Raw genomic sequence first — 20,685 nt, forward strand, 5'->3', positions numbered from 1 at the left:
TTGTCTTAGGCTATTGTATAAACTGAAACATTTACTCTGTGTAATTATCTCTTGGCTAGTGGGGCTGGTTCTTTTGTGTTCTTGTAAAAAAGTTGTTGTTCTGGTCTTTGGTGCAGGCTGGAGAAGTTGTTTGACCAACTGAGCTACAAAATATAAGTATTTTTGATTATTTTAACAGATTACTGTTTTATAATTTAATATATATAAAGCACTTTGTCTATTCAGAATCTTCAGAAATCTTTTCTGTTTAAAACTGTCATAGCTTGTTGTCTTAGGCTATTGTATAAACTGAAACATTTACTCTGTGTAATTATCTCTTGGCTAGTGGGGCTGGTTCTTTTGTGTTCTTGTAAAAAAGTTGTTGTTCTGGTCTTTGGTGCAGGCTGGAGAAGTTGTTTGACAACTGAGCTACAAAATATAAGTATTTTTGATTATTTTAACAGATTACTGTTTTATAATTTAATATATATAAAGCACTTTGTCTATTCAGAATCTTCAGAAATCTTTTTCTGTTTAAAACTGTCATAGCTTGTTGTCTTAGGCTATTGTATAAACTGAAACATTTACTCTGTGTAATTATCTCTTGGCTAGTGGGGGCTGGTTCTTTTGTGTTCTTGTAAAAAAGTTGTTGTTCTGGTCTTTGGTGCAGGCTGGAGAAGTTGTTTGACCAACTGAGCTACAAAATATAAGTATTTTTGATTATTTTAACAGATTACTGTTTTATAATTTAATATATATAAAGCACTTTGTCTATTCAGAATCTTCAGAAATCTTTTTCTGTTTAAAACTGTCATAGCTTGTTGTCTTAGGCTATTGTATAAACTGAAACATTTACTCTGTGTAATTATCTCTTGGCTAGTGGGGCTGGTTCTTTTGTGTTCTTGTAAAAAAGTTGTTGTTCTGGTCTTTGGTGCAGGCTGGAGAAGTTGTTTGACCCAACTGAGCTACAAAATATAAGTATTTTTGATTATTTTAACAGATTACTGTTTTATAATTTAATATATATAAAGCACTTTGTCTATTCAGAATCTTCAGAAATCTTTTTCTGTTTAAAAACTGTCATAGCTTGTTGTCTTAGGCTATTGTATAAACTGAAACATTTACTCTGTGTAATTATCTCTTGGCTAGTGGGGGCTGGTTCTTTTGTGTTCTTGTAAAAAAGTTGTTGTTCTGGTCTTTGGTGCAGGCTGGAGAAGTTGTTTGACCCGCAACTGAGCTACAAAATATAAGTATTTTTTGATTATTTTAACAGATTACTGTTTTATAATTTAATATATATAAAGCACTTTGTCTATTCAGAATCTTCAGAAATCTTTTCTGTTTAAAACTGTCATAGCGTGTTGTCTTAGGCTATTGTATAAACTGAAACATTTACTCTGTGTAATTATCTCTTGGCTAGTGGGGGCTGGTTCTTTTGTGTTCTTGTAAAAAGTTGTTGTTCTGGTCTTTGGTGCAGGCTGGAGAAGTTGTTTGACCAACTGAGCTACAAAATATAAGTATTTTTGATTATTTTAACAGATTACTGTTTTATAATTTAATATATATAAAGCACTTTGTCTATTCAGAATCTTCAGAAATCTTTTCTGTTTAAAACTGTCATAGCTTGTTGTCTTAGGCTATTGTATAAACTGAAACATTTACTCTGTGTAATTATCTCTTGGCTAGTGGGGCTGGTTCTTTTGTGTTCTTGTAAAAAGTTGTTGTTCTGGTCTTTGGTGCAGGCTGGAGAAGTTGTTTGACCGCAACTGAGCTACAAAATATAAGTATTTTTGATTATTTTAACAGATTACTGTTTTATAATTTAATATATATAAAGCACTTTGTCTATTCAGAATCTTCAGAAATCTTTTTCTGTTTAAAACTGTCATAGCTTGTTGTCTTAGGCTATTGTATAAACTGAAACATTTACTCTGTGTAATTATCTCTTGGCTAGTGGGGCTGGTTCTTTTGTGTTCTTGTAAAAAAGTTGTTCTGGTCTTTGGTGCAGGCTGGAGAAGTTGTTTGACCGCAACTGAGCTACAAAATATAAGTATTTTTGATTATTTTAACAGATTACTGTTTTTATAATTTAATATATATAAAGCACTTTGTCTATTCAGAATCTTCAGAAATCTTTTCTGTTTAAAACTGTCATAGCTTGTTGTCTTAGGCTATTGTATAAACTGAAACATTTACTCTGTGTAATTATCTCTTGGCTAGTGGGGCTGGTTCTTTTGTGTTCTTGTAAAAAAGTTGTTGTTCTGGTCTTTGGTGCAGGCTGGAGAAGTTGTTTGACCGCAACTGAGCTACAAAATATAAGTATTTTTGATTATTTTAACAGATTACTGTTTTATAATTTAATATATATAAAGCACTTTGTCTATTCAGAATCTTCAGAAATCTTTTTCTGTTTAAAAACTGTCATAGCTTGTTGTCTTAGGCTATTGTATAAACTGAAACATTTACTCTGTGTAATTATCTCTTGGCTAGTGGGGGCTGGTTCTTTTGTGTTCTTGTAAAAAGTTGTTGTTCTGGTCTTTGGTGCAGGCTGGAGAAGTTGTTTGACCGCAACTGAGCTACAAAATATAAGTATTTTTGATTATTTTAACAGATTACTGTTTTTATAATTTAATATATATAAAGCACTTTGTCTATTCAGAATCTTCAGAAATCTTTTTCTGTTTAACAACTGTCATAGCTTGTTGTCTTAGGCTATTGTATAAACTGAAACATTTACTCTGTGTAATTATCTCTTGGCTAGTGGGGGCTGGTTCTTTTGTGTTCTTGTAAAAAGTTGTTGTTCTGGTCTTTGGTGCAGGCTGGAGAAGTTGTTTGACCGCAACTGAGCTACAAAATATAAGTATTTTTTGATTATTTTAGCAGATTACTGTTTTTATAATTTAATATATATAAAGCACTTTGTCTATTCAGAATCTTCAGAAATCGTTTTCTGTTTAAAAACTGTCATAGCTTGTTGTCTTAGGCTATTGTATAAACTGAAACATTTACTCTGTGTAATTATCTCTTGGCTAGTGGGGGCTGGTTCTTTTGTGTTCTTGTAAAAAAAGTTGTTGTTCTGGTCTTTGCTGCAGGCTGGAGAAGTTGTTTGACCAACTGAGCTACAAAATATAAGTATTTTTGATTATTTTAACAGATTACTGTTTTTATAATTTAATATATATAAAGCACTTTGTCTATTCAGAATCTTCAGAAATCTTTTTCTGTTTAAAACTGTCATAGCTTGTTGTCTTAGGCTATTGTATAAACTGAAACATTTACTCTGTGTAATTATCTCTTGGCTACTGCGGGCTCGTTCTTTTGTGTTCTTGTAAAAGTTGTTGTTCTGGTCTTTGGTGCAGGCTGGAGAAGTTGTTTGACCGCAACTGAGCTACAAAATATAAGTATTTTTGATTATTTTAACAGATTACTGTTTTATAATTTAATATATATAAAGCACTTTGTCTATTCAGAATCTTCAGAAATCTTTTCTGTTTAAAACTGTCATAGCTTGTTGTCTTAGGCTATTGTATAAACTGAAACATTTACTCTGTGTAATTATCTCTTGGCTAGTGGGGGCTGGTTCTTTTGTGTTCTTGTAAAAAGTTGTTGTTCTGGTCTTTGGTGCAGGCTGGAGAAGTTGTTTGACAACTGAGCTACAAAATATAAGTATTTTTGATTATTTTAACAGATTACTGTTTTATAATTTAATATATATAAAGCACTTTGTCTATTCAGAATCTTCAGAAATCTTTTCTGTTTAAAACTGTCATAGCTTGTTGTCTTAGGCTATTGTATAAACTGAAACATTTACTCTGTGTAATTATCTCTTGGCTAGTGGGGGCTGGTTCTTTTGTGTTCTTGTAAAAAAGTTGTTGTTCTGGTCTTTGGTGCAGGCTGGAGAAGTTGTTTGACAACTGAGCTACAAAATATAAGTATTTTTGATTATTTTAACAGATTACTGTTTTATAATTTAATATATATAAAGCACTTTGTCTATTCAGAATCTTCAGAAATCTTTTCTGTTTAAAACTGTCATAGCTTGTTGTCTTAGGCTATTTTGTCCCACCCTCCCTCCCTGTTGGTGTCTTGCTCTTATACTTGGTGGCTTTGCAGTTGCCCCTACTGTGACACACCTCCCAGTCTAGTGTCATTAGCTCATTCTTCTTAATACAGAGAGAACATTTGATAAGGCCTTCTGTTCCTCCTTTTACCTTTTCAAAAGTAAAACAAAACTTTTTTTTCTTCGCCTGAACCTTCTTGTGTTCTGACTGTCCTTCTCAAACATATTGGAAATATACAGTATATTTCAGAGCATTTGTTATAACTGTATTTGCTATAACCGATTTAAGTATTTTTCTGGCTTTTGAATATTTACTGCTTAGCGACTGCATCTTAGCCTGTTTATACAGCTCTGCATTCTATTTAAACTGTTTTTGTGTTGATTAACTGTTTTGCACTCTTAAAAAGTTATTTGTTGCTTAATTTTACCTGTAGGCTAACACACTCAAGTGTGCTAGCCACTTAAAAGCATTTATAGCATTTACTGTCTGTTTTTTTTCCTTGTCTCTGTAAAAATCTCTTGTTTTCCCACCTTACTGAACTAGAGTAGTCCAGTTTCAGAGTTGCTGATCCCTGGGCTTTGTTTTTAGTTCCTGTTACTGATCCATTGCCTTATTAGGAAGGAGGGAAGTTTCTTTGCTTACCAGTGGGAGTGGGAAGCACTGAGCAGCCTTTTTGTCCGAATTGGTGAAGTTTCAGCCAGAAACGAGTAGTCTATTGGTCGTTTGGGCCAATTCCTAGCTCCTTTCAGCCCCTGCTATAAAACACGCTAAACACGTGTTTTCCAGCTTGTACCAACTCTGCACAGATCCTCGTGGTGGCCTACAGAGTGATCCAAGCAGCAGAGAGCTAAAAGAGTGACTTTCTACCAGATATAAGTATTTTTTGTGGCTTTCCCACTGTTATTAAGCTAGCGACTGCATTTCGCCTGTTTTACTGCTACTTTAAGTGATTTCTGCATTTTACACTGTTTATTGCACTTTAAGTTACTAATTGTTGCAAATTGTTTCTGTAGGCTACACACTAAAGTTTAGCCGATTTACAGCATTTATAGCATTTACTGTCTGTTTTTTTTCCTTATCTCTGTAATAAAACAAAAAATCTCTTGTTTTCCCACTTTACTGAACTAGAGTAGTCCAGTTTCAGAGTTGCTGATCCCTGGGCTTTGTTTTAGTTTCTGTTACTGATCCATTGCCTTATTAGGAAGGAGGAAGTTTCTTTGCTTACCAGTGGGAGTGGGAAGCACTGAGCGGCCTTTTGTCCGATTTGGTGAAGTTTCAGCCAGAAACTAGTAGTCCATTGGTCGTTTGGGCCAATTCCTAGCTCCTTCAGCCCCTGCTATAAAACACGCTAAACTGTACTGCTGATCTAACCAGCATATCCTATAACTGAAAAGTTCATCTCTACTTGATTCCCAAGTAGACTATTCTCTATCTGTAAAGCCTAGCACTTACTCCTACAGTACTTGCACCTTGATAAAGCACTCTTATTATAGATAGTACCCCACCAGCCCAAAACCCACTTCCCGAGTCCTTTGAAAGTTCTTTATCTACTACTTCTAGTATGTCGAGGGATCAGTTGCTAGTGTCCTCCAGCTCAACTGGTGAACCTGGGAATATTGAGGCAATGTTACAATTGCCTCATGTACACAATCCTCTCCTTCTCCCACAAAACACAAATACATGCGAGAGATGCAACTATCGGCCAAACTGGAGGCTGAGCTCTCTCAACATAGGACTGGCAAGACCAGACAGGAGGAGAAGACAACCACACACAATACATACCCAGTCACACATGGTACCATCACAACTTCAAATCATACACATACTCACACAAAGACATACTCGGAGGCTCTGGTCAAAAATTTACCAAAACAGCAGAGGCCACCAAAGCAGACACCCAAACAACTACCACCTCACGACCCAACACATGCAACACATAGACCACACAGTCAGAGTGTCAAACAGTCACAGCCCTTAAGGCCAAACAAAATGCCAGACACACTTGTCATTGGTGATTCCATAGTCAGACACACGTCCGGCTCACCAGACTGAGTAAGGAAAAGGTCACAGGCACTCAGGTCTCTCAACAGCAGGTACACGACTCAGTCATTGTCCACGCTGGTGTCAACGACCTGACTACATGAAAGGGAGGAGCTCTCTGATTATGTAGCCCAGGCAGGTATGACCCTGACCTTGAGCAGTATCCTACCTTCACCTAGAATGATGCCACAATACAGTGATAAGATGATCAGCTTTAATAATTCGCTTAAATTCTGCTGTCATTCAAAGGGGATCAATGTCTGTCTGCCTGGGATGACATGCTGGACATTGCACCTGTCACCCTGGGCTTCCGGATATTGGCAAAGGCTCTTGCCACCCCATAGTGCCTTTTTAGGCAAGGCTCAAATTCTAAACCTACCACGCTAGAACACCAGAAAGGAAAAAAACTAAGGGTAATGCTGCTCAATGCCAGAAGTCTCAATCTCAAGATGCAGGCACTCGAGGCCCTTCTCAATATGGAGAACATCGATGTCTGTGCTGTGACAGAAACCTGGTTCAAGGCTCCTGAGAGCACCCCAGCACTAACAGGTTTCACCTCATATCATTCCGCCCGCCCCAAAATCCGGACAACACCAAGAAAGGAGGGGTGTCCATATTCATAAAGGACACCCACACCTCAAGGTTGGTGGCAACGCACGATGCATCTGAGACCATCCAGGTGCAATTAACCATAGGCAAGACTGCTCTGCAATTTGTAGCATGTTACAGGCCACCCTCTCAAACTCAGGAACCTCACATGGCCTTCCTGAAAACATTGGAGGGATAAATGTATCTCCAAACACCATCATACTAGGTGACTTCAACTACCCTAATATAGACTGGGAACACTACAAAGATTCCTGGAGTTCATAAACTCAAATGCCATGGAACAACTAGTCACCATCCCCACAAGAGGTGAAAACATACTTGATCTCATCATCACGAACATGGGATCAAAAGTATACCCTCACTGGTGAGATCAGATCATAAACTAATCTCGCTGGAGGTCCTCATCCCGCCCCACCTGAAACAAAAAGACCACAGTGAAAAACTTCTCAAAAGCCGATTTCACACTTCTAAAAACTAGTGTGGTCTCCTTTAAGGCCCCTGAGCCAGTGGTAAACATTACTCAAACCGCTGAATCACTTACAAATGCCTTCTACCAGCACCTACAGGACTGCATGGATCAGGCAATCCCAAACAAAACTAAGACTCTCTGTACCAAAGGCAAGCGTCCAGTCTGGTGGACCCCAGCCATAAACAAGCTCTACAACAAAAGGAGGAAGCTACTACAAGATAGAGCAAAATCCTTGAAAGGTAAGACACCTTTGATCATTATAAGTAAAAATAAAATCATCCAAGTCAAATTTTGAGAGAAAAATTGCCAAGGACTCTAAAGACAATCATAAGGCCTTCTTTAGCTATGTTAGAAACCTAGGAGGAAACTCCCAGATATGCTCAGAATTAGTTCAAAATGATGTGAAAATTACTGAACCTACACACATTGCTAACATACTGGCTGACAGGTTCAGTGCAAACTTCTCCCCTCCCCAAAAGGAGAGATATCTATTCCAGAGGATTGTAGCCCCCAAACATCTCCAACGCCCAGGTGAGAACTGCCCTCACTAAGGCAAAAACACAGCATCCATGGGACCGGATGGTGTCCTGCTTCATGAACTCAACGAGGAATTAAACCCACAGTTAGGACAGCTGTTTAATCTTAGCCTCACCTCAGGATAGCACTCACCCAAGGAGTGGCGCCGACTGTGGTCCCACTTCATAAGGGCGGTGCCTCCACAGACCCTGGAAATTACCGCCCATTAGCTTGACAAGCCTTATCTGCAAAGCCATGGAGAGGATCATAATGGAACTCATAAATAAAGACATAGGGAACTTGCAGACTTTGGATCCAACCCAGTTTGGCTTTGTCAAAGGCAGATCCTGCCTCTTAAACTTGGTTGGCTTTTGAGACAGTCACCAAGGCCATTGATGAGGAAAGGCAGTCCATACACCCTACCTCGACCTGGCAAAGGCCTTGACACAATACCCCACTCAGGTATCATCGAAAACTCATCAGCTTGAATGTAAACCCATACATCACAAGATGGGTTGCAAACTGGCTAAGCGACAGAACCCACAGGGTCAGAGTTGCTGGAGCCATGTCAGACTCAAAGCCTGCCACAAGTGGTGTCCCACAGGGCTCAGTCCTGGGTCCACTCTTGTTCGGCATCTACTTTTCTGAAGTACAAGCAAACACAGGAGGGTTATGGCTGACAAAGTTTGCAGATGACTGCAAACTGGGCCATAGTCGAAAACACATCTGACACAGATATCCTCCAGAAGGGCCTCACAGAAACGGATAACTGGTGCCAGAGCCATGGCCTGAAGTTAAACGCCAAAAATGCATAGTCATACCCTTGGGAAAAACAAGGTTACCCTAGCTACCATATAGGTGACAATCCACTGAGCACAGAAAAAGTCATCAGGGATCTGGGGACCCAAGTTGACAGTAGTCTTTCGTTTGACACTCATGTTGCTAAAGTAGTTAGGAAAACCTTCTATATCGCCCACCTGATCATGAAGGGATTCACATCTAGATCAAGGGAGGTCATCGTCCCCTGTACTCATCACTCATTAGACCTATGATTGAGTACAATGCCCGTCGAATGTATCTGACCAGACACCTGATGCAGCTTGAAAGGCCCCAAAAGTTCCTCACCAAAAGGATAAAGGGTCTCAAAAATATGTCTTATGCTGCCCGACTGAAAGAACTCCAGCTTTATTCAGTCTCATACCGCTTGCTCAGAGGTGACCTGTGCCTGACATATAAGGCCATGTCAAACCCAGATTTGATGAATATGCTTCACCTCAAAAATCTAGATCCCTCAGAACCACAAGGGCGGAGACTTAAACCTTGACACGGTTATAAATAGAACGTGCTGGAGGGACAGATTCATCACCCAGAGACTCCCTATGCTGTGGAACAAAATCCCGGTACATGTGAGGCAGAGCACCTCGCTGGCCTTGTTCAAGAGGAATCTTGACCAATGGATGGGAGATCGCAGATATACCCCAGGGATTACTTCAGTGTCACTGCTTGACAGAGGCACAGAAAAATGATAGGCATAGTTTTTATTCAAACTAAAGGGGTGGCGAAAGCCACATAACTATGGGCTAGGCTTATAAATGCCCTTGGGCAGATAGCCTAGTATGAACCTATGAACCTATGAAAGCTGCGTGTGTTAAAAAAATGTACCAACAGTAGATCCTGCTGGACAGAAAAATTAAATTTACCTGTATGCTAGACTGTATTATAACTGTTGAAATTAATATTGTTACAGAGGATATTGGAAGAGGAGAGGCTAAGCTCAGCTTCAACTAACTTTTAGAAAAATATCCTGAAATTAAATTACAATCTTTATGACATTAATTAAGTATTTCACACATCTCAATGCAGCTAGGGACAGAAAAGTCTGTACCAGGAAGCATTGTCCTTGGGTATGAACTAATTGCTACTCTGGAAGGGTGGAAGTTTGAAATTATTTTATGACTTCCAGAAGATGCAACACACCTTAGCAAAGCTCTAGGCATGCAAGGTAACACATCGGTGCTAAATCCTGGCAGCCTCTAGTAAAGGTGATAGTGTGTAAACCAAAGTCAGATGACTGGATGTATGTGATGTCATTCTGTAATCCAGCACAAAAATAATGTTTTAATACTAGATGAGACTGACCTACTTAATCTTGCCTTGCTTTAGTAAGTAACCAGGGAACCGTAATTCTTTAGATCAGTCAGGAAAATTTAGTGAGATTAGTTAAGTACTGTTTTTCCATATCTGTGTGAATCTATTCATCTGTTATTTTAATATTTCCTGTGACTGAAACTCTGGTGTTTATTTTTAATAGATATCTAGTATTTTCATGTTCTTTTATTATTTATTATTAAATATATTTAACCGTCTCATTGTGGCTGGTCCTTTAGAGAATATTTTAACCTTTGAGAGTACTTAGTTATTTGGTGACACTGTGGCCACTCCTGAGATCCTTGCTGCACTGGTCAAACACTACCATTTGTACTAATATTAATTTCCGTTAGTATAATTGGGTACCCTTGTAAGAGCCTTAGAGTAGCTAGCTTCAGAGTGGTGGCAGTAACTTCCTTATAGTCTGGGCAAAGGCTAGCAGAGTGAATACATTTGTGCCAGCCTTTCTCAGGTGTGTGTGTGTGTGTGTGTGTGTGTGTGTGTGTGTGTGCAAATCAAATATCAAACAGTGGGTGGGTCAGCTACTTGGAGCAGGGACAGAGAGCAGTGGTTTTACAGAGAGGGTGTTGGAAGACTTGGCTTGGACACTTGGCTGAGGACTCAAATCTACAGATGTGCCAGTGGGGAGTCTTATTTTGGGGCCTGGAGAGAGAGAGAGAGAGAGAGAGAGGGAAACTCATACCCCAGACTGAGTATGTTCTCTGTGTGCTCTTAAAGGAAATTATGCTTGATGTAGAGAGCTGTATTTGGAAATACTGTGTGTATCTATTTTTGTTTGAAGTGAACGTCCATCACTGGTGTCAGTTGTAAAGATTCAGGCTCCTTGATTATTGGCCCAGAGGAAGGACATCACACCTGTTTCCACTGGACCTTGAAAAGTAGTAGTTTTCTAGAGATGTTTTCTGAAGTCTTTTTTAGATGGTTCTACCTAAAGTTAATGAGGTATCTGAGAATATGGCTAATTTTCAAAATGCAGATGCAGAAGTTTCTGGAAGAATTTTTATCAGGAAGGCTTGAAAAGGTGATAGGGCAATTATGGATACTGGACAGGTGAACTTCATGTGTGGCCACACCTTGAGTAAATAATTCACACTCATGAAATGTACAGATTATAGTGAGAAAAACTAAAGGATGGAAGGAGGTTATGCCTTTTGATATTTAGTAGTCATTTAATGCAGCTAAGTTGAAATATTTATTTAGAGCTATGGGATGTGCTAGTTTTATGCACTGGGTTCTGAGGGTTATATGTTTCCTTGATGTGCATTTCATCATAATGAGCTTTATCAATCATATTTAGTTGACTCCAAATTTATTGAAATAGTCTGAATTGCTTTGAGTAAGACTGCAGACCTTTTGGAGGAGGGAAATTTCTTCTTATACCCAAAACTGTTTGATCTTAAAGTTAGTATGTCTAGAGAAATGGGGCTGTGGGTGTTGGAGGCAGGCTTCCCACCCTGCAAAAATGCTTGTTTTGTGTTTTTTGTGGAAGTCAATTGCATACATTGTTGGCTTTTTTCAGTTGTTTATGGTGTGATGTAACTTGTTTCAATGGTTTGAAAAGCAAACGGGCAGCCCCATGGATAAACACATGCAAAGCTAAATACCTTCCAACAGTACAAGTGCAAACTGGCTCAGTAAACACTTCAGCAGATCAGTTTATTCACAAAACATTAAATGGCATAAGATTTTACATCGTAAACTAGATTGCAGTTGTTCAAAAGTTACATGAAGAGCCGGATTAATTTTTGCATTCAGTAAAGTCACGTGGCAACACATTTAAGTTAAAACATATTTAGAAGAAAGACTGAAGTTAAAATTAAGTTTAAAACAATAGTACGTGAGTGCACATTCAATGTTTCAATGGTCTTTTTGCTTAGTCTGCAGGAGTGGGCACCCTTTAAACATGATACTTTATCTGTTTATAAGCAAATAATTTGTGTATATTTGACTAAATTATGCTTCTGTTTAATGACCTTACCACCTTTGTTAATATATATATATATATATATATATATATATATATATATTATGAGAACTGGATAATCATAAAACAAAATTCATGACTTTGACCAATGTCATCAAATTGTTTACGTAAGGCATGAGTGGTAACCTTTTGTATAGTTTCTGCATAAACAAAGAGATTCTTTAAGTTTCCTGCTTGTCTTGCCCACATTGTGTTTAAAAGTGTTGCAAGATAAATGTTAGTGCTATCAAAGTCAACATAAAACAAGCTTGTTAATTTCTTTCAGTTACTGGGTGAACAAAGCATACTCATGAACATACAATTAAAACATTTTTGGTGACAGAAAGTTCCTGTTCTTTACTTCTTTAACATCTGTATTTGGCATTTGTCAACAACATCATTGCTATGTCTAGTTCAGACTTAGGGCCGGATTTATGAAAGCTTGGACAGAGTGCAAGAAGAGTGTTGGAGCTCACACCGGCAATATGTCTGCCGTGCAATCCAGGTACAGCCGGCAGGGGCGTGCATGAGAGCTGCTAAAGCTACTCTTGCACGGACAGCATCATGGTATGCAAATTACCTCATTTGCTGGTGAAAGCCATGCAAATGAGGTAAATTTCAATCCAGGAAACACTAACCTGTCCGTGGAAGATTAGTGTTAGCTGCAGAAATGTACTCCATTGGTAACGGAGTACCGTTCTGCAAATAGCTAAATGGAGCTATGACAGCTCCAAATAAAGGATGCATACAGTTGAGGAAGCATGCCAATGGCCAAATATAAGGCCATTGGCATTTATAAGTGTTTAAAAATATAAAAATCTTACTTTTCTTTCCCCGATCGCTGATGTTTAAGCATAGTGCAGCACTGCGCTAATGTGCGGTGCTTATAAAAACAAGAAAATAATTTAGAAAAGCCAAAAATAGACATTTTCACTAAAAAGCTTATTCTGCCATGCAGGTGAATGACAGGTTGAAGACAACATGGCCACTGAGTAGTGGTTGCTAAGGGGGGAAGCTCAGTGTTTGAGATGTAACCATGCATTAGTAGGCAATCCTATGCAAATGAGGATAAGGATGTGAATCCCAATTTTCCCTAGCATGTGAGCCATGTCCCAAGAGTGTAAGAGTAGGAGTAGGTGAGTCATAGAGTAGAATATAGGTGACATCATGAGGGGGTGTGTCAGACAGGCTGTAAGCTAATTGGAGCACAGTGGCTTATGTTTGCTTTGAGTTGCTCAGGATTGCAAAAGGCGTGCCTACAGTTGTCCTATTTGAAAACCTCAAACCAAAGGTGCACAATGTTAAAGGACAGGAGACTCCTTGCAAACATGCACACAGCGTGTGCAAACATTTGCGCTTGTTTGTGTGGCACTTCCCCCGGGCAGAAACAGAAAGGCAAAAGGAAGGAAAAGTAGTAGTAGGAAGTTAACCAAAGAGAACTAGTAGAGCTGCCAGGTGAAATATATCAGAATCAACCAATTACACAGGCAGCAGTCTAGCCCAGCCCACCACTTTAAACTCTGCAAACAGCATTCCTCCCTGTTTTTTCCCAAGAACTCTGCAACACTGCAGTATAAAATAAAGAAAGGGAAAGCTTAAAAAGCCCAAGTCAGACAAAATGTTAAGGACTGATCTTGCTATCATAAACCAACATGTGCAAGGTACTGAGTGTGGTGATGTTGTGAATGCTGCTGAGCAACCCACAGTGAGGAGATGGAGAAGAGTGTACAGACCCAGGGTAACCTACCAGGGGCTACATGAGCTGGAGATAGTGGAGTGCTATAGGGTGGACAGAGACCTCCTACAGCAAATTGTTGAGCTGTGCCGGCCACGCCTCACACACACAACCAACAGAGGGGAACCCATCCCAGTGGATACCAAGGTATGTGTTGGCCTAAGAATACTAGCTACAGGTACCTTCCAAAGACCAACTGGTGATATGATGGGGATTTCACAGGCATCAGCATCCAGGGTACTCCACCAGTTCCTGGATGTCATGTCAGCACATGTCAATGACCACTTATATTTCCCCAATTCTCGTGAGGCATTGGCCAGCAATATGCATCTTTTCCACCAAATAGCAGAATACCCTGAGGTAGTGGATATAATAGACTGTATGCACATACGCATTAAAACACCACCCGGTGAGCGGGGTAGGGTTTACATCAACCGCAAGGGCTTCCCCTCCATCAACTGCCAGGTCATGTGCGATGCCCAGGGTATAATAATGAATGTGTATGCCGGCTGCCCTGAAAGTTATCACAATTCCCACATCTGGCATCTGACGCAGCTGTACCAGAGATTTGCCAATGGGGACATCCCTGATGGTCACCTAGTGGGGGATGCTAGATATGCACTGGAGCCGTGGCTGATGACATCCATCAGAAATGCACACACACCTGAACAAAAACTCCATAATGAGGCACACGCACAAACAAGAAACATAATTGAGCGTGTGTTTGGGATGCTCAAGTCAAGGATCTGGTGCCTGGACACATCTGATGGAGCCTTGCAGTACTCACCAACTACATGTACCCAAATTGTTATGGTATGTGCCATGCTACACAAATATGATCCTGTGGAAACAGTTTCAGCAGAAACAGCATGGGGCAGGGCCAAACACCCCCCCCACCATTGCCAAGGCCTGCACAGGCACAGCGTGACTTAGAGGAGGAACAACCTGAGCCTGCCCCAGTAGGCAGAAGGAGGCATGCCCAGTATGCCCTGGCCTTGGCAAAGAGGCAACGCATAGCACATACACTGACTCAGTAGGAACCCTGGAAATGACACCTCTCCCTGACTTGCACATACAGTAAAAGGGATGCCTAACTTGACACTACCTGTTTTCAAACATGTATAGGGAGTGTACTATGTGCATCCAACATAGGCAGCCCTGCAGCACCACCTGAGGCATGGGTGCCCTATTTTAATCATACAAAGCACTGCTAAGCACATTTTACCAGTATTGAGCATATTTAAATCCAATTGCGCATAGCTGTGCACCACGCTAACCAGCGCAACGTCAGGCAACGTTGGGCAATGTTGGGCAAAGTCGAGCAAAGTCGGGTAAACATGCTCAGACCTGCTTTACTGTTCCTTAACCAGTCAGGTCTGCTCAGCAGGAAAATAAAAGCAGTGACAGAGTTCAAACTCAGGATAATTTGCACTATAGTCACAGTACTGAACCACTAAGCCATGACAGCATTTCACTGGCACAGACACAACTTAAGTCAATCACTATACCAGTTGGGGGGTCACATACCTAACAGTCACAGCCAGCAGGACAATTGTAGACAAACACAAACAAATGCTGTATCCTGCCCTCTGAAGAGGCATATGAGTAACCTCCCCCCAGGCCTATGCAGACAGATAACAGCAGGCCAGGCAGTGTGATGTGGGTTGGGTAGGCTATGAAGTCACAAACTAATATGCATGTAATTGGAAGCTAAGGTCTGTAGTACAGTGGTATGCATCAAGCCAGTATGATAGGCAACAGTACAGACTGAAATGGAGTACCTGACATAGCAGTGCAGGTCTAGCAAATGTGTATAAGTGTCAGGTGTACCCCTCATCCTATGTACACCCACAGTAACAATCAGGTGTGCCCCCCAGGTAGAAATGTACAAATAATAGCTGTCCCCCCTGTATGTAGAAATGTTGATAAGTCTATGCAAATTGACTCATGGAAGCCCTGCAGGGTGTACAACACAAAGGTGAGCCCTGAAGTAAAAACCAACTTGAATTTTCACACACATATATAATATATATATATATATATGTATACCCATAGTGGGCATGCTCACACACTTAAACAAACGAAGCAAATGTCAAGGTCATACTGAGCATGCTCACACACTTAGGCCATGTCTGAGTACAGCAGTGGGCCACACATATCTGGCAGTTGCAATTCTTACTCAAGACACATGTCACTATTCACCAATCCTGCCTTGCGCACACAGTGATATGAAAACAGACCCATATAATATATTGGACCCCTGTCATAATCAAACTATGTAATACAAGTACTTAAGTTGTTCAAAGAAAGTGAAAATCCAAAGAAGATCAATGAATCTCCGATCAGTATCATCAAGAAACAATGAGCACTCCTAACATTATCCAAGCCATGTTCTGGCAAACATATTGCCAAAGAGTCCATAGAGAACCATGAAGCTTTCTTTAGCTATGTCATAAATATCAATGTAAACTTATATATGTTCTAAGTCAGTGCAAAGGGTAAATGAATACATGTACATGACTGACATTGCCAACATCTTGTCAGACAGGTTCATACATATTTACCCCCCCCTCACTGACAAAAGGGCCTATTATCATACCTGGAGATCCAGAAATCACATATACAATGGTTAAACAGCTCTCTCCAAACCTAAAAACACGGTGTCTATGGGATGACACAGTGTCCCTGGCTGTGTCATATGTGAACTCCAAAACAAACAGACCCTGCACCTGAACAGTCTGTTCAGACTCACCCTCTGTACAGGATATGAAACTGTTGAATGGGTTACAGCAACGTTTGGCACACTCCACAAGTCTTGCTGCACAACAGACCATGGGAACTATTGTCTTATAAGCCTAATAAGACTGATCTGCAAGACCATGGAGTCCATCATTATGGAACTCATAATCAGAGCTATTGGGACCCTACAAACACCCAACCTTACCCATTTTGGTTTCGGCAGGGGCAGATCATGGTCCCTAAACTTGCTAGACAGTTTTCAAAGCAGTTACCCAGGACATACATCAATGAAATGAGCTCCACATGGCCTACATAGACCTTGAAAAGCGCCTTTCCAACATCCCACATACATGTTGTATCCACAAAATCAACAACCTGTGCATAAACACGTATGTCATCTGATGGATTGCCAACTGGGGCACAGATAGATCCCACATGGTAAGAATTGTGGTCTCCCTGTTGGACTGTAAGCTGGTAACAACTGCTGTCCCCCATGGCTCAGTCCTGGGACCCCTCTTGTCTGGTGTATACTTTTCAGAAATACAGTCAAACACACGAGGGCTATGGTTAGCAAAGTTTGTGGATGACTGCAAAACGGTTGTCATAATCGATGTTTGGGACAACAGAGACATCCTTAAAAAGGGTCTCAGTCAGACAGATGTGGTGTCAAAATTATGGCCTCAAGCTACAGTCATACAAATAACACACAGGTGCCAACACCTTAAATATGGAGGTAATAAGGGATCTATGGACACATGTGGATAGTCATCTCTACTTCCAGAAACACATTCACAAAGTGGTTAGAAAATCATGCTATGTGCTCCCACAAATTGCCAAGGTCTTTGCATGTAGGCCAAAGGAGATTCCCTCTACTCATCAGTCATCAAACCCATCAGAGAGTATCACGGCACATTTGCGATTAATCTGACAAGAACACTGAAGTACCTCAACAAGAGGATTACTGGCCTCAAACAGTTGCCCCATGCAACAAGACTGAAGTAACTCAATCTGTACTCTGTTGCATACTGTCTACTCAAACGATCTCTGCCCAAAAGACAGGTCCATGTCCAATGCAGAACTGATGTACATGCTCTATCTGAAGTAAACCCAAGTTCACTGTGACACATGCTCTAGGGATATCATCATCACAACAATAAATAGAACATGTTGGAGGGATACATTACTAACTCACAGACTTCCCTTGCTTTGGAACAGGCTCCCAACCTACATTAAGCTGAGTCCCTCACTGACACTCTTCCAGAGGAGCCTTGATGAGTGTATGTGAAACTGAACTGTCACACCATGGATCACTTCATCAGCTCTACTACACAGAGGCATAGGGAACTAATGCCATGTGTGGCGATAGCTGCACACTCTGGCCATACTAATATATGCCTTCAGGCAGATAGCCTATTACCTACCTATATATATATATATATATATATATATATATATATATATATATATATATATATATATATATACACACATATGTGTGTGTAGGGGGAACACAGTGTAATAAGCCAAAGATGAATGGGCAGAGATGTGGGTAAGAGGGTGACCATGACAGGGAGCCATCCAGGACTGTCCCACCCAGCACACATCCCAATGGCACAAAAGACAAGAGGTGCACATCTCACCCACTGTACATAATAGCCACCAGTATCTGTAACCATTACAGTGTATGTGGTGCATGTGCCTGCTGTACAACATGACTGTACAATGAAGTACACATCTACTATCTGTAGACATGTACCTGTCACATAGGTTCATAGGTATGTAGTAGACTATCTTCATGAAGGCATATATTAACCTAGGCAAGTTGTGCAGCTTTCACCGCCCCATTGGTTAGTCTCCTAAGCCCTAGTTCTAATAGTTAGTGCCCTAAGCCCCTTTCTAGTGGGGCTGCTGATGTGATGCCTGGCATTAACTGTCTGTTTCCCATCCACTCATCAAGGTTCCTATTGAAGAGTGTCAGCGAGGGGCTCTGTCTGATGTACATTGGGACTGTTCCACAGCAAGGCAAGTGTCTGGGATGGTACTCTATCCCACCAGCATGTTGTATTCATTGTTGTGATGAGGTTCATATCCCTGGAGTGTATAGTGCGACTCAATTTTGTTATTCGTAGATGGAGCATGTTCGACAGTTATGTGTTGGACATGGCTATGTATATTAGGCAGAGTGTGCCTCTGAGTAGGTGGTACGCAACATAGAACAGATTAGTTTTACCAGTTGTGTTGCATAACTCAACTGTTTGAGGCCAGTAATCCTCTTGGCGAGGTACCTCTGTGGTCTCTCCAGCTGCTGGATATGCTTAGTCGAGTACATCCAAAATGGTGCATTGTACTCAATGATGGGTCTGATGACTTAAGAGTAGAGGGCCACCACTACCTCTTTTGATCCTGATGCAAACCCTTTGTTGATTAGGTGGGTCACATAGGATTTCCTCATCACTTTGGCAACATGGTTGTCAAAGGAAAGATGGCTATCTACTTGTGTCCCCAGATCCCTTATTACCTTGTCAGTTTTTAGGGGGTAACACCTATGTGGTAGTTTGTGGGTATTTTGTCTTCTCCAAAGGGGATTGCTATGCATTCTTTCACACTGATCTTGAGGCCATGATTCTGACACCACACATCTGTCTCACAGAGTCCCTTCTGGAGAATATTTGTGTCATCCGGGGAATCTGTTATGGCAAATACTTTACAGTTCCCAGCAAACTTAGTCAATCATAACCCTCCTGTGTTGGCATGTAATTTTGAGAAGTCTATACCAAACAGGAGGGGCCCCAGGACTGAACCTGGGGGACACCAGTTGTTACCGGTTTAGAGTCTGACATGTAGCCAGCAACTCTTAATTTGTGGGATTTATCTGTGAGCCAGTTTGAAATCCATCTTGTGATGTATGGATTTATGCCCAGGTTGGTGAGTTCATCAATGATACCTGACTGGGGAATGGTGTCAAAGGCCTTAGCAAGGTATAGGTTAGCTGTGTGGAGCTCCTTTCAATCATCTGTAGCCTGGGTAACTGTCTCAAAGAAATCCACCCAGTTCAGGAGGTGTGATCTGCATTTGATGAATCCAAACTGGGTGTGCTCAACTGTGTGAAGGTTCCCAATGTCTATTGTTGACTTCCATTATGATTGGCTCCATTGCCTTGCAGATCAGACTCATCAGGCTCATAGAGTATGAATGCCAAGGGTCCTTTGTGGCCCCACCCCTGTGGAGTGGGAAGAACATTGCTGTGCAACATTCTATGGGTACATATCCTGTAGAGAGGATGTAGAGAGAGGTGTAGGTATCCTTGATGAATTTGGATACATCCCCACCCTATGTGCTATGATCCAGGTTCTGATGCTGGAAAGTATGGAATGAGTAGTATCATGGTAGTGCTGGTGTGCTGTCTGGAGCCTTGAACTAGGTTTCTGTTACTGCACAGATATCAATATTCTCCATACTGAGACGTGCCTCAAGTGTGTGCATTTAGAGGCTGAGACTTCTGGCAATGAGTAGCATTTAGCTCACTTTGTGGTTATTTGTGTTGGTTATGGGGTTTGGTTTGTCCTGAGTGACCAGTTTTCCACATCATAAGTCAATGCCTCATTGGTCTAATCCTACCATAAGCTAATTACCATACATATCCACATTCTGCCCCCACCCCCCATTAAAGAAACCATGTTAAAAAATTTCTCTAAAGCCAACTTCATGCTTCTTAAGACAGAAGTGGTAAACGTCATGACACCCATGCAGATGGACAATACAGGTACAACTACTGAATCCTACACAATTGCACTTTATAAGCACTTACATGAGTGCATGGATTGTGCTATCCCAAACAGAACCAAGACGTTATCCTCCAAAAATGGAAGCCAATCTCGTGGTCCCCTGCCATAAACAAACTGTACAACAGAAGGAAGAAACTGTTGCAAAAGAGAGTAAAATCCCATGAGTGGAGGAGCTCCCTGGTCAGCCTCAGTAAGAAGCTGCGATCCCTGATAAAATCGTCCAAAGCTAGTTATGAAAACAAAATTGCCACTGATTCTAAAGACAACCACAAAGCATTCTATACCTATGTCAAGAATCTCAATGGCAACACTCAGATTTGCTCTGAGTTACATTACAACGGCACTAAATATACAGACACAACTGATATTGCCAACATCCTGGCATATAGGTTCACTGCTAACTTTACCCCCCCACTCACCCATTAAAGAGCCCATCTCTATACCAGAAGAATGCAAAGTTCCTGTAATCACGGCTGCACACGTAAAAACCACACTCTCCAAAGCCAAGAACACAGCATCCATGGGACCAGCAACATCCCAGGCTGCGTTCTACATGAACTACAGAATGAACTGGCACCACACCTGAGTACCATGTTCAACCATAGCCTCACCTCAGGCTT

Source organism: Protopterus annectens, chromosome 3.part0, assembly GCF_019279795.1.
Source record: "Protopterus annectens isolate FY-2018-M chromosome 3.part0, PAN1.0, whole genome shotgun sequence".
NCBI classification, from domain to species: domain Eukaryota; kingdom Metazoa; phylum Chordata; order Ceratodontiformes; family Protopteridae; genus Protopterus; species Protopterus annectens.